The sequence below is a fragment of the Cervus elaphus genome, chromosome 19, assembly GCF_910594005.1.
Source record: "Cervus elaphus chromosome 19, mCerEla1.1, whole genome shotgun sequence".
In the NCBI taxonomy this organism is placed as follows: domain Eukaryota; kingdom Metazoa; phylum Chordata; class Mammalia; order Artiodactyla; family Cervidae; genus Cervus; species Cervus elaphus.
Window position 1 is genome coordinate 49,631,486 of NC_057833.1, and position 12,601 is coordinate 49,644,086.

The following is a 12,601-nucleotide window of genomic DNA, read 5'->3' on the forward strand; positions in this document are numbered from 1 at the left end:
TGGTTCAGATTTAGCACATGACCCAATTTCAACCAATGATAAAAAACTAGAGACCTTAGCAATAACTACTGTGAAAGTAGCAATCCCTTCTCAGAAGATTTCTACGTTGATAGAATGTTAATCTAAAGCAGCTGGAGGCCATCTTGCCATAAAGCCAACACAGAGGAAAGAGATGAAATGAGAGAGAGGTAGGGGTGTGTGTGTGAGAGGTTCGATGACATCACCTAAATATACTTCTTCCCTGAAGTTTTATTTATCCCTGGACCTTATATGAGCCCCACTCCAAATAAACATCATTTTGCATAAGACAGTGGAATGTCTATAATCTCAAGGTTTTCAAACTCCACCCCACCCACTCCCAAAATTCAGGCTAAGAACCACTGAGCTATAGCAGTATCTCTGCTGCTGCTGCTGCTAAGTCACTTCAGTTGTGTCCGACTCTGTGCGACCCCATAGACGGCCGCCCACCAGGCTCCGCCATCCCTGGGAAGAACACTGGAGTGGGTTGCCATTTCCTTCTCCAACGCATGAAAGTGAAAAGTTAAAGTGAAGTCATTCAGTCTAATCTGACTCTTCGTGACCCCATGGACTGCAGCCTCCCAGGCTCCTCCGTCCATGGGATTTTCCAGGCAAGAGTACCGGAGTGGGTTGCCATTGCCTTCTCCAGCAGTATCTCTGGAGTGTTCCTAATTTCCAAACAGATGGTTGAGTTTTATTCCTATTTTTGGCAGAATTTGTCTTCAGTGATGTCTCCAAGTCTATCTTGCATGAATTAGGCTCTCACCTATTTGTGTGTCCGTTTTACCTCATCTCCATTTCCCACAACAGTGAGCCCCAAAGAATTCCTTCTGGTCTCAGCCTGCAGACATACTGGGCCTAGTATACCACAACGCTGGGCTTGGTACCAGTGTCCCTCTCGCCCAAAGTCAGCCACAGGCTTCAGGAACACTGGACCATGATTTCAGGCATCTGCCCTTTTCACTGACTGGTGTGTCCAATTTTATCCCTTAGACTTTTTCTCCTCAGATCTATAGGAACAGAGTTTTTTAAAATCACAACATTTATCCGGGTTTCTTAATGAGAACTCAGCCTAGAGATGGAAGGAATAGCAACTGTACTATGCCCCTACTCAGGCCTAGAGATTCCTGTGAGAACTTTCTTACAGTGAAAAGTACAGTACACACCTTCTACAGAACATGCCCAGTGAGGACTGTGGCATGGTTTCTGGTGACTATGGGGGGGCCTGCCTTCCTCAGTCTCACCCCAACCAGTCACTTACCTGCCTTTTCCTCAGCAGTAAATCTCAGCTCCAGCACCTACTCTCAGATTCTGATCCAGATTCCTATCTAGAGTTTTTTAAAGCTCTGCAGGTTATTTCAATATGAAGTCAGGGCTAAGGACCATGGACCTTGGGACTCCGGGATTACTTCCTGCATAGTAGGTATAGAGTTTAGGAAGCACCCCAATTCAAATATTTTCACTTTCTCAAACTCTGACAGCTGGTCCTTTGACTCATTCTCCCACCACCTGCTACGCTCTCCAGCTACTAACCACATGCTCCTTAATCCCCATCTTCCTGCGTAGATTTCTGATCTGTAAACTGCCTAATGGCTGACACCGGAATGGTTCTTAATTTCCCCCAAAGTATCCTGTCCTGGCCTCCATTTGCGACTGCGGCTTAAAACGCCGAGGTTCTTGCCAAGTACTGATCATTTATTCAACAAAGAGTTGTTTTTTTAATATCTACTATCTGTGACTCACTAAGCTAACCTATATATGGGAATTTATATGGGAATCTTGTATGAGAAACATAAATTGAATATGATGTGTTCCCTGAGCAAACACAAAGAACAAGGTGAGTTCCAGGAAAGCAGTTGGTTCAACGTTTTTGTAGCAGAAAAAGGAAATGGACGGCAAACCAAGACCATAAAGTACAGGTTTCATCTTTATGTGAAGAATAATAATTATCAGTGACCAGAAACACTTAAGATTAAAAGAAAGGAGGTGCAACGTGTACATTCTTTCTATATTTAATTTGAACTCCAAACATGTCTTTCAAAATTGTATAATGTCTATGTAGATAGCTAGCCTCAGGTTATATGTGTTATTTTAATAGTAATGTCTACAGAAAAAGCATTATTGCTATCAGTATGCATAGTAATCTCTTCTAGTTATATCTGTTTAGTGTGGTCTAACCACTGCACCACTGCTGGCCCCGTGGGTGTCTCCATTCACCTAGCGACAGCGTCTAGACTCCAAGGACTAAACTACTACTGAACTTGTTCTTTCTGTTTTCAACTATGCCCTGTAAATGTGTCCCTCTGTTCCTCTCTGCCTCCTTCTGGCTCAAAAAGTTAAGCCTGGCTTGCCCTGCCAACACTGCTTTTCAGGAAGGAAGTATCACTGATCGTTCACTGGTTTGAACCAAGCCCCAGGTAAGGGTAGCCCAGGTGATGGTGAGAAGGCCGTGGGGTTTCACAAAGGACCTAGCGGTCTCACCAGAACAGCCAGTGCTCATGCTCTTCTGGGGGACAGTGAGGTAAAGCTACAGACAGTCAGGATGGGTACCTGAGATCTGAGCTCAGGAGGAGACAAGCTATTTATCAAAGTGAGAGATGATGACTGCAGCTGGAGTTGCTAAAACCAAACCACTCCAGGTTTTATCTACTTCCAAAAAGGTTCACTTCTAAGTAGGTCAAAGTGTTCCCAAAGTAGGGCAGTAAGAAGTGCCCGTCTATCACTCTGACGGAGTTCCAGTTTGGGAAGGCTCACGATTACTAAGTGTCCACTATGAGGGATGGTATTTTCATTCTGACTGTCATTGCCCTCTTCCCTCCCACAGGCAGAAATAGCAGCTACAGCAGCATGTAGATTCCTGGGTGCGACCAAGAGGTTTCCGATACATTAAATGCAGTGTGGATTTTGCCTTAAGTAACTCAAGTCAGTTTATGGAGGAGTTCATGAATGGGAGGGATGTGGAAGACGCTGTCCATTCTTATATTTCTGAATTTTCAACCATTCCAGATGCATGAGAGGTAAGCTTAGCCCATGTGTCCCAGAGAAGATTTCCCAGAAAGCAGGATTGCAAAGATTTTCTCAGTTAGAACTCCAGGCCTCAGAATATTATTCCCTACCCCATCCTCAGGCCCCTCTGATAAAGTTAGCCAGTTTCCTCTACAGTCCTTGGGGGATGGAGGACACTGAGCCTGTTCTTCACAGATGAACTCTCTCAGGAGTCCTTGACACACGGTCCTTTCTCCTTCCTTCCCTCCCTCCTCTCTTCCTCTCTTCTCTTTTCCTTCCTCCTTCCTTCTTTCCCTCCCTCTGTCCTTCCTTTCCTTCCTCCCTTTCTTCCTTCCTATAAATATTTCCCGAGACCTTCTTATATGTCAGCTACTGTTCAGGCTACCTGGGATAGAGTAAAGAACAAAATAAACAAAACCTCTTCACTTGTACAGGGAATCTGGGAAGCAGTTGGGGGCGGGGTGATAAACAACAAACATTGGTAAACATGCCAGGTAGTGACATAATTGCTGTGAGGAACAGTAAAACAGCAAAGGGGTATCCAGTGTGATAGTAGAGGGTGGGAGTGAGGGAAAGTCTCTCTAATCAGGTGACATTTAAGCAGAGACATGAAGGAAGTGTAGTGACAAATCATCTGGGTATATGAGGACCTGGGGTGTTCCAGAAGGTGTGGGTGCTGGGCAGGAGAACGCATCACTCAGTTGCAGAAGAGTTTGGTCAGGCAGGCTGGTCAGGAGGTGGTTAGGACGTGGTTGGAAGAATATGCCCCTCCCCGCAAGGATGTCCACACACCTAATCCTTAGAAACTGTAAATGCAATACATTACAGAGCAAAAGGGACTCTGCAGATGTGATTAGGGACCTTGGGATGGGGAGCATATACTTGATTATTCAGGTTAGCACAATGTAATCATGTGAGTCCTTAAAAGTAGAGAACCTTTCCCACTGTGGTCAGAGGGTGATGTGACTTTGGAAGAAGGACCAGAGAGATGCAACATCACTTGCTCTCAAGATGGAGGAAGGGACCACAAGCCAAGGAATGCAGGTGGCCTCCAGAAATCTAGAAACTGGAAAAGGTGAGGAAACAGCCTCTTGTCTAGGGCCTCCAGAAGGAGCCTCCCTGCAGCCACACAAGGGGCTCTTGTTATCACTGGAAGTGAGACAAGAGCCATGGACTGTTTTGAGCTGAGCCCAGCCCTCCTCCCTGTAGCCTGGAGCCCAGCAATGGTAGTTATCCACATGCCCACCTGTGTACAAAGGTAGGCACCCACACCCCCTGTAGCATACAGGCCTTGTGGAGAGTAAGGCAAATGGACGCAATAACAGAATCAGTGTTTCTAGCTGGGGCTTGGGGACAATGCTGGGGAAACCAGGCAGCCTAGCCCTCTCCCAAAGGTAAGGACAAGAAAAGAGGCAGGTTGGTCTGTGAGTGGATGGCCTCTCTGCTCCAGTGGATGGGGAGCTGGTATTAAACATGGCAAGTCTTGCAAACTGAAAAATTCCTCATCCATGTTGTAGAGTTTGAGCTCAGACTGCAGGTTCAGTGCTACGGGGGTCCTAGAGGAGGGGTAGTTGCTTTCAAAGTTTGACTGACACAGGGGAAGGCATTGAGGTGATAGGAAGAGGGTCCTCAACACTCTCTCTGGCCAAGCAGCATCAGAGTCCCACTACTGAAAGCTCCTCAGGCTGAGGGCTGCAAGGCTTGATCCTCATGACCGACTGTTATGATCCTCTCATCTCTGACCTTCCCTGAGCAGGTCCGGTGGGCTTACCCCCAGCCCTCAGACCTCTGCTGCTCTTTCTCTGCCTCTCATGCTACAATCTGTGCGTGTCATTTCTGCATTCCCTGCCTTTTTGCAGGGAAAGTGGTTCTAGCTGAGGTAGCTCTAGCAAGAGAAAACTGCATCAGCTTCTCTTTGGGAAACATTCTGTTTTTGATTTCTCCTCTCTATCATTTCTCTCTCATTCCTTCTCAGCAAGCACACAGAGTGGTAGCCTCTCCTCTCTCGGATTGAATCTGAGGCTCTCATTTTAGCTCTGAGTGCCACCAGCTCTGAGCTGGTTCATGAGGCTCCAAGGAGCAAAGATGCTATTCGTGTCTCACCCCCTTCCCCCTGGAATAATAAGAGGCATCATTCTCATGTTTATTTCACAGATTTACAGTGGACACCAGGAGGCATGAAAATATGCTGTTGAAACAGGCGTTTGGCATAAGCTAAGTGTCAGCAGGCTGGTTACACAAAGGAGAGGGTCAGGCTCGGCAGGATCTCTGCAGAGGATCCCAGAGGCACCAGTTGTTTCCTTGGATAATGCAATGTCTCCTCCTGTGTCACCTCTTCTTGAAGCAGCACCACACGGGGGTGTACTGAAAGGGGGATGTGGCCTGACCTGACAGTTTTCTATTTGAGGCCTCCATTCCAAGCCCTTTGATGTCCTAAATAATATCAGACAATGGTAGCCAGTCCCAGGGAGGACATCTCACCCAAAACAAGGTAGGCTCGGGGCAAGTTCTATCTTTGCTGATCCCTTATCTTTAAAAGAAAAATAAAATAAAAACGAGGGTAAGGTATGAACTAGATGGCACCTACATCTCCCTCTTCCTGAAATTGTCCTGGGAGGGCTCCCATTTGGTCAGTAACTATTGAGTCATTTCTGGCCCATCCTAACACAGACAGGTAAGTGGAAGAAATTCAGTTGAAAATAAAATAAGGCAGTTTTTACAAAATTAGTCTTTGTCCTTCTCTTCTTTGAATTGGGGAAGGACACATTCATGCCCACCCAGCAACACTCAACATCTCAGCACTGCACTCCATCACGTAGGGTGAGCCCAGCTCTAGGGTATGATTCAAACGTTACCTTCAATGACCAGAGTTAATCAATGAAAGAACAGGGTATTGAGAGGTGCAAGCCAGGGAATAATATGAATTTTCAGCTCAAATATATCATATATAAACCCTACCCTCTAGGTGGAGGCAAAAGAAAATGAGAAGAGAGGAGTCCACTGTTATTTCTTAGGAAATCAGTCAGCTGGATCTGCTGTTGGTAGCGCAGAAAGGGCTCAGGGTAGGCCAGGAGTAGAAACTGAGGGAGGGGAGAGGGTGCAGAGTAGAGACGTTGCTGGGCCTTTGCAAGGCCTATGGATGGAACTAGAAACAGAACCTTGAGCCCGTGAACAGCCCTGGGGAAGATTCAAGCTGGAAACACCCTAGACACATCCCTATAGAGGCATCAGAACTGGGACAAAGGACAGGGAAATGAACGTTAATCGACAGTGTGGTACTCACAGGCCGGAAGTCTAACTCAAGGCAAGTGGGCACTATTGCCCATTTTATGGATTTTAAGTATCTTGTCCAAGATTATCAACTTATCAGTGGCTGGGCAAGGATTCAGACCCCCCCACCCCCGCCTCAGATCTTCCACTTCAAGACTCTTATTCCACACCTCGCATCATGCCATCCATGCCCTTCTACATGTCACTCTAAAACCTCATGCAAAGCAGGGTCACTTATGTTTCATTCTAAGCAATCTATGCACATAACAAAGAGAACAACTTCACAGCTTAAAAGCATTTCTACTTAACTTTGCAACCTCTGAGGCTCCCAGCAACTGTGAGAGATGAGTATGTTTATCTGCTTCCCCTACAGTCGCAGAAACCAAGATTCAGTGACTTTCTACTTGTTTCGTATTCTGTCCTCTTCCTGGTCCATCTGACTCCCTGAGTACCAAGCCCTCCCCAGTTTTCTCAAAGATTTCCAAGTATGCTTCTATGAAAAAGATAGGCTGATTATAACATATCAGATCGAACCATTTAAAATTTCTGATTTTCAACCAGTTTTGACTACAAATATGGCTATTTCATGTGGTTTAACCTAATAAATTGGACCTCAAAATGAAGGTTTATATGCTATGCTTGGATGGATTAAACACAGGACACTTAGACTGCTATCACTTTAGGTTACTTACAGTACTTGCCTGATGTGGAGAGAAAAAAGCAGATGTTTTTAGAACAGGATGGGATCGTAGAGGTAAATCAGGAAGACATGGATAAAAGGTGATACAAATGCTATTTTAGAACATGTCACAATATGAATAACTGTACAGAATAACAACAACAACAACAAAAAAATCAGCCCATAGAGAGCCTCAGAGTGGACGGCAGTCACTATTATTAAGTCCTGTGAGAGACTGGCAGTGAACTCTGTAGCCGGTAGGCAGGAGGAGACTCTAAGTGTCTGGATTTGACAGCAGAGGAAATAGTAAAGGTGCATTTTCGCTTCTGAAGCAGAAAGTGCAGGGAATTCCCACCCTGCAGCGAATCTGCTAGACCAGTTGGACCAGCTCCAGGAGGTATCCGGCCCCCAGCAGAGCTGGACCCCATTTAGCCCACTAGCCAGAGTGCTGCTCAGAGCCATTCTGCTCCAGCCAGGCTCCTTCGAGGGGGCAAAGCACGCACAGGACAAGTCTGTCTGCCACTACTGCCCGTAGGGAAGGGAGCCCAGGAGACCAGAGGGAGAGGGAGTGGGAGGCAGCATGTGTACAGGGCTTGTGCTCTTTCAGCCTTCACCCAGCTAGACTGGGTAAATCCAAGGGCACTGAGTCAGAGAGAAGGACAATAAAGCAAAATAGCTCTCTTCAGTACCTCTAGCCTTGGGAGGTGGTGCAGCCCTGTGGTAAAGAGTGAGACCTTGGAAAATAGACTTGCGTTCAAATCTAGATCCACCACTAGCAAGCTATGTGACTTTGGGGAAGTTACCTGATCTAAGACCCAGTTTTCAGTCTGTCAAATGAGGAAAATAGTGAAGCATGAACACAGAATCTGGCCCTTAGTGAGGCTCAATAAAGGCCAGGTACTTTTAAGAGCTGATTACACACTTAACACAGGTCAACAGTATCACGACTTGCTTGGCATCTTCAGGCTGTGGTGGTACATCCCTCCAGAGCCCACTGTTCTCCACTGTGCTATACCTGCACACCTTCCCCAGCCTGGGAAAGCTGTTCCCGAGGCCAGCTAGGTGATAAAAGGAGAACTCATCAGGAGACCCCATAAGAGAGGACTCCCCGTAAACAAGCCAGGCCGCCACGGGCACTGCCTCTTTCCTCCAGGACATCAGCGCCAGGGCTCACCAGGCCCTGGTTTAGTTTGGCTAAGCAAACAGGCATTTCCTTATGGCTAGCTTCTCCAGGTGCTCAGTTGGAGCCAGGGCAAAATCATACAGGAAAAGAAAAGGAACACAGGTATCCTAGAGAGCTGGGTGGAGAAGAACCTGGGCTGTATTTTTGGACCCTGGGGCAGAAGTACCTAGGACCAGTGCTTTTTTGAAAGACCGCTTTTAAGTGTACAGTTCAGCGGCAGTAAGTACATATCTAATGTTATATAACTACACCATCATCTACCTTCAAAATTTTTTTGTCTTGCGAAAGTGAAACCCTGCACCTGTTAAACACTAACTCCTCTTCTCCTCTTAAACATAATTCCTCTTCTCTCCCCAGTCCCTGGCAACCACCATTCCACTTTCTGTCTATGAATTTGACTGTGGTAGTTACCTCACATAATGGAATCGTACAGTTTTTGTCCTCTTTTGTCTGGCTTATTTCACCTAGCACAATGTCCTCAAAGTTCATTCATCCTGTAGCATGTGTCAGATTTTCCTTCTTTTTTTAAGTCTAAATAATATTTCATTGTATGTATATCCTACATTGTGTTTACCCTCACATCTACTGATGGACACTTTGGTTGCTTCCATCTTTGCTATGAACATAACAGTACAAACACCTCTTTGAGTCCTTGCTTTCATTTCTCTTTGGGGTATACATCCAGAATTGGAACTGCTGGATCATATAGTAATTCTGTTTAATTTTTTAAGGATTCCCATACTGTTTTTCACAGCAATTCACCATTTTACTTTCCCACCTGCAGGGTAAAGGTTTCCAATTTTTCCACAGCCTCACAAACACCTGTTATTTTCTATGGTTTGTGAAAAAAATAATAGCTTTCCTGATGAACCACTATGAATTGGTTTCACATTACAGCATTGACATGTGGCTCCCTCATGATCAGTGATGTTGTCCATCTTTTCATGGGCTTATGGACATCTGTATACCTTCTTTTGAGAAATGTCTATACAAGTCTTTTGTTCATTTTAAAATCGAATTGGTTCTTGGTTGTTGAGTTGTTACATAACTGCATATTAACTGCTACCAATAGACTTTAAAGTCCTTCCTATGTCTGACACTCAGGCAGCACCAAACCCATAAAGCAGTCACTCTCAACCCATTAGAATTACCAAGGAACTTAAAAAATACTAATGCCCAGGCCCTTGGTGGCTCTGAATTAACTGGTCTGGGGTGTGGCATAAAGCACGAGTACTTTTTAGTCTCCTCCTTAGGTAGTTCTCAGATGCACCAGAATTGAAACCACTGCTACAAAGTCTTTGTCCCTTGGGAGGTGCTGCCTTCGCCATTCACTGCTGAGAAAGTCAGAGGGGATTAGGAAGAGGAATGACTAGGTCTACAGGGCCCAACTCCAGGGAGAAGCTCTAGGATATCAGGGGGGTGTAACAGGAAAGGCAGGCCCCTCTGCTTTGTCACACAGCCCCACCAGTGGTCCTGCCACAAACATATCAAGAGGAAACAAGCAACCACTGACTCCTAAGTAGCCTCAGGAAGGAAAGGCTGGAGAAAGGCCCTGGAGCTTCTTGGAAGCCCAGCAGGCAGAGTGCGGTGCAGAGGTTCAATGAGGAGGTGGGAGCCCTGGTCTCCTCCAGCCCTGCCACCAACTCCCTCTGTGGCTTTGAGAGGTCACCTTGCTTTCCTGTGCCCCAAAGTGCCCCTACAAGAGAGGAGGCTGGCCAGTGCAGTGGTTCTCAACCTTTCTGTCCCTTGGATTCAGCTGAGGAGGATTTGAAAAACACTGACCCTCAGGCCTACTCTGGGAATTCTGAAACCTCTTGTTCGAGGTGGGGCCTGGATCTTGTCATTTGATAAAGTGTCCTGGTGATCCTGGGTGGCCAGAGTTGAGAACCCTGCTCTAGTGGTTCTCCAAGTTCCCTCCTCAGTGCTGACATCCAGGGCTCTTTTTTCTCCATTTCTGGGGATGGCAGTCATGCCTGAGTACTCAGGCAGCACTCAGCACACACATGATTTCCTACCCCTTAAGGTTTGTAGAAACACTAGCCTGATGCTCTCTCAAAGGTTAAGAGGACCAGTTGCCTTCCAAGCATTGATAAAGAAATGAATTCTGACCTCTGATGACACTGGAGGATGCCCTAGCCGGTTCCACAACCCCCAGAAGATCATTCCAGCCTCAGTTCCACTGGGCATAACTCAGGAGGTGGAGTGTCCACTGGAGACTAGTCACTTGGAGAGGAGAGAAGGCCAGGTGGCCCACAGGCAGCCTGCTAGATGGGAGAAGGAATAGCTTATCGAATTTCTGCCAAGAGGCTGAGACTCCAGACAGGTCCTAGAGGGAGACAGAGGGGCTCTTCCAAGATGAGGCGTGTGCTTGAGTGTACATACCTCCAGCTGAGGCCTCGTTAGGGCCGTGGGGCTGTTCTCAGAAGAGAGACTTAAACCTGACTACTGGGAGTCAGGCACCTGGAGGAGGGGGATCCTGAATCCACAGGGGTGAGAAGCCAGTGAGAGCTCACAGGCTGCCATGTGAAACCCCGCCTAACTGGCTTATGTTGGGAGAGAGCAAGAAGGCTGCCAACAGGAAGAGCCAAGGAAATGGTGATAGGCACTACGGGTGGTGCTCATAAGTCATGATGGCAGCAGAGTTAGCTGGAAAGTTCTGTGACAGTCTCCTGGCTTTCTTGCCTCTATTTTGCATCCCTCATCCTCAGCTCCCATTTTCAATTAACTCTCCACTAACCATATGCCCCCTCTGGACACCTCCCCCTCCCGCATTGGGCCAGGGCAGCGAGGGGATGCAACCAGTCAGGGACCAGGGAAGCCAGGCCTAGGGCAAGAAGCCCAGGTCCTCCCTGAAAGTCAAGTCCTTTCTGATAGACCACCCCACAATGGGAGATGAGTGACCAGTTAAGTTTCCCAGCAAATGAATGGCCATCCTGGCTTTGTCTCCGGAGATGGGAGTTTTCAGTCATTTTGCTGAATAATCTGTGGAAGTGATATAATAACTATAACTTATCCTGACAACTAACATGTACTGAGTGCCAGGCACTGTTCTAAGTGTCTTGCATATATTATACTTCATTTCACCCGCACAATTCTAACGTCTTTGTGTCCCAGGTTCCCCCTTGGGGTGATTTCAAGTGAACCCGAGATCCCCTGCTTTTCCCTTCCCCAAAACCACCAGATTCTCTAGTGACCACTTCAGAGGACCGAGGAGCTACACCTGCAATTACAGATCCACACAACTTCCTGATACAGAGCAAAGAGGGAAACGCGGGTGATGGCTGCACTGGGGGAGGGGAGCACAGGGGGGTGTGTGTGTGTGTGTATGTTAGCTTTTAGCTGCCATTCTCAGGATGGAAACCACCCCTACCCCCATCCAGGCCGTTGGAAGAACTAGGCAGCACCAATAATGCAACCTGCTAGCGCCACCTTGTGGAGGAGAGGAGGAAGTCATGTTTTAGAGGTGGACCTGATGGAATTCCAGAAATGAAAACATATCACAATTTCATTAGTCAATAGCATCAACAGCTCTCCGTGGTGACCCTTACCGCTGCCTCCTGACAGAATCAGGTCCTTCCCTCTTCCCATTCCATAAATACCTAGCACAGGGTTGCATGGAAACCCAGAGGTAGATGTCTGACCAGTGACAAAAAGAAGCTCAGAATTAAGAGAACTCGGCTGTTCTCAGGGCGTCAGTGTCCTCAATGTAAAACAAGTGACTTCAAGGCCCTGACAGCCTTGACTTCTTAAGTCAGAGGCCCTCGAACTTGAGTGTGTGTCGGTGTCCCTGGGGACTTGTTAAGAGGCAGACTGTGGCCCTGCCCCAGCATTTCTGGCCCAGAAGGTCTGGAGTGGAGTCTGAGAATTTGCATTCCTAAAAGTTCTCAGGAGATGAAGATGCTGCCAGTCCAGTGACACCCCTCGCCTGGAGAATCACTGTTTTCAGGGGCTCAGTCTCCCCAGTGTGAGACAGTGAATAAACAAGCAAGTGGGAAGAACACAGAGCTTATACAAAACGAAAGCCAAGGCCCCAGTAATTAGTACGTCAGAGGCACATAAATGATTGTCTCAGACCCTGGCAAGGCTGAGGGGAAGGTCACACTCAACCGGCTTGTGCTGTGTGTTACCCCCAGATTTGCTCAGTCTTCTGCGGACTGTGAGCACCGGGGTAGGGGGAGGGGCCCCGGGAACTGACCGCCGCTGTGTGGGGGAGGGGTTAGTGGAGAATGGAATCTAGGTACTGGGCTGTGGGTGGAAAAGAACTTTTTTGGATGTCCAGTGATATAATGGGAGAGTTAGAAGAGATCTTGGTGGTTTAGTCACTAAGTCGTGTCTGACTCTTGCAACTCCATGGACTGTAGCCTGCCAGGCTCCTGGGTCCATGGGATTCTCCAGGCAAGAATACTGGTTGTCATTTCCTTCTCCAGGGGATCTTCCCGACTCAG

General features: G+C 47.2%; 1 protein-coding gene across 10 annotated transcripts in view; it reads right to left on the minus strand.

The window, feature by feature from the left end:
* Positions 1 to 12,601, minus strand: part of KALRN (kalirin RhoGEF kinase) — a 673,187-nt gene that overhangs the window by 124,789 nt on the left and 535,797 nt on the right. The gene's annotated exons all lie outside the window — the stretch shown is intronic.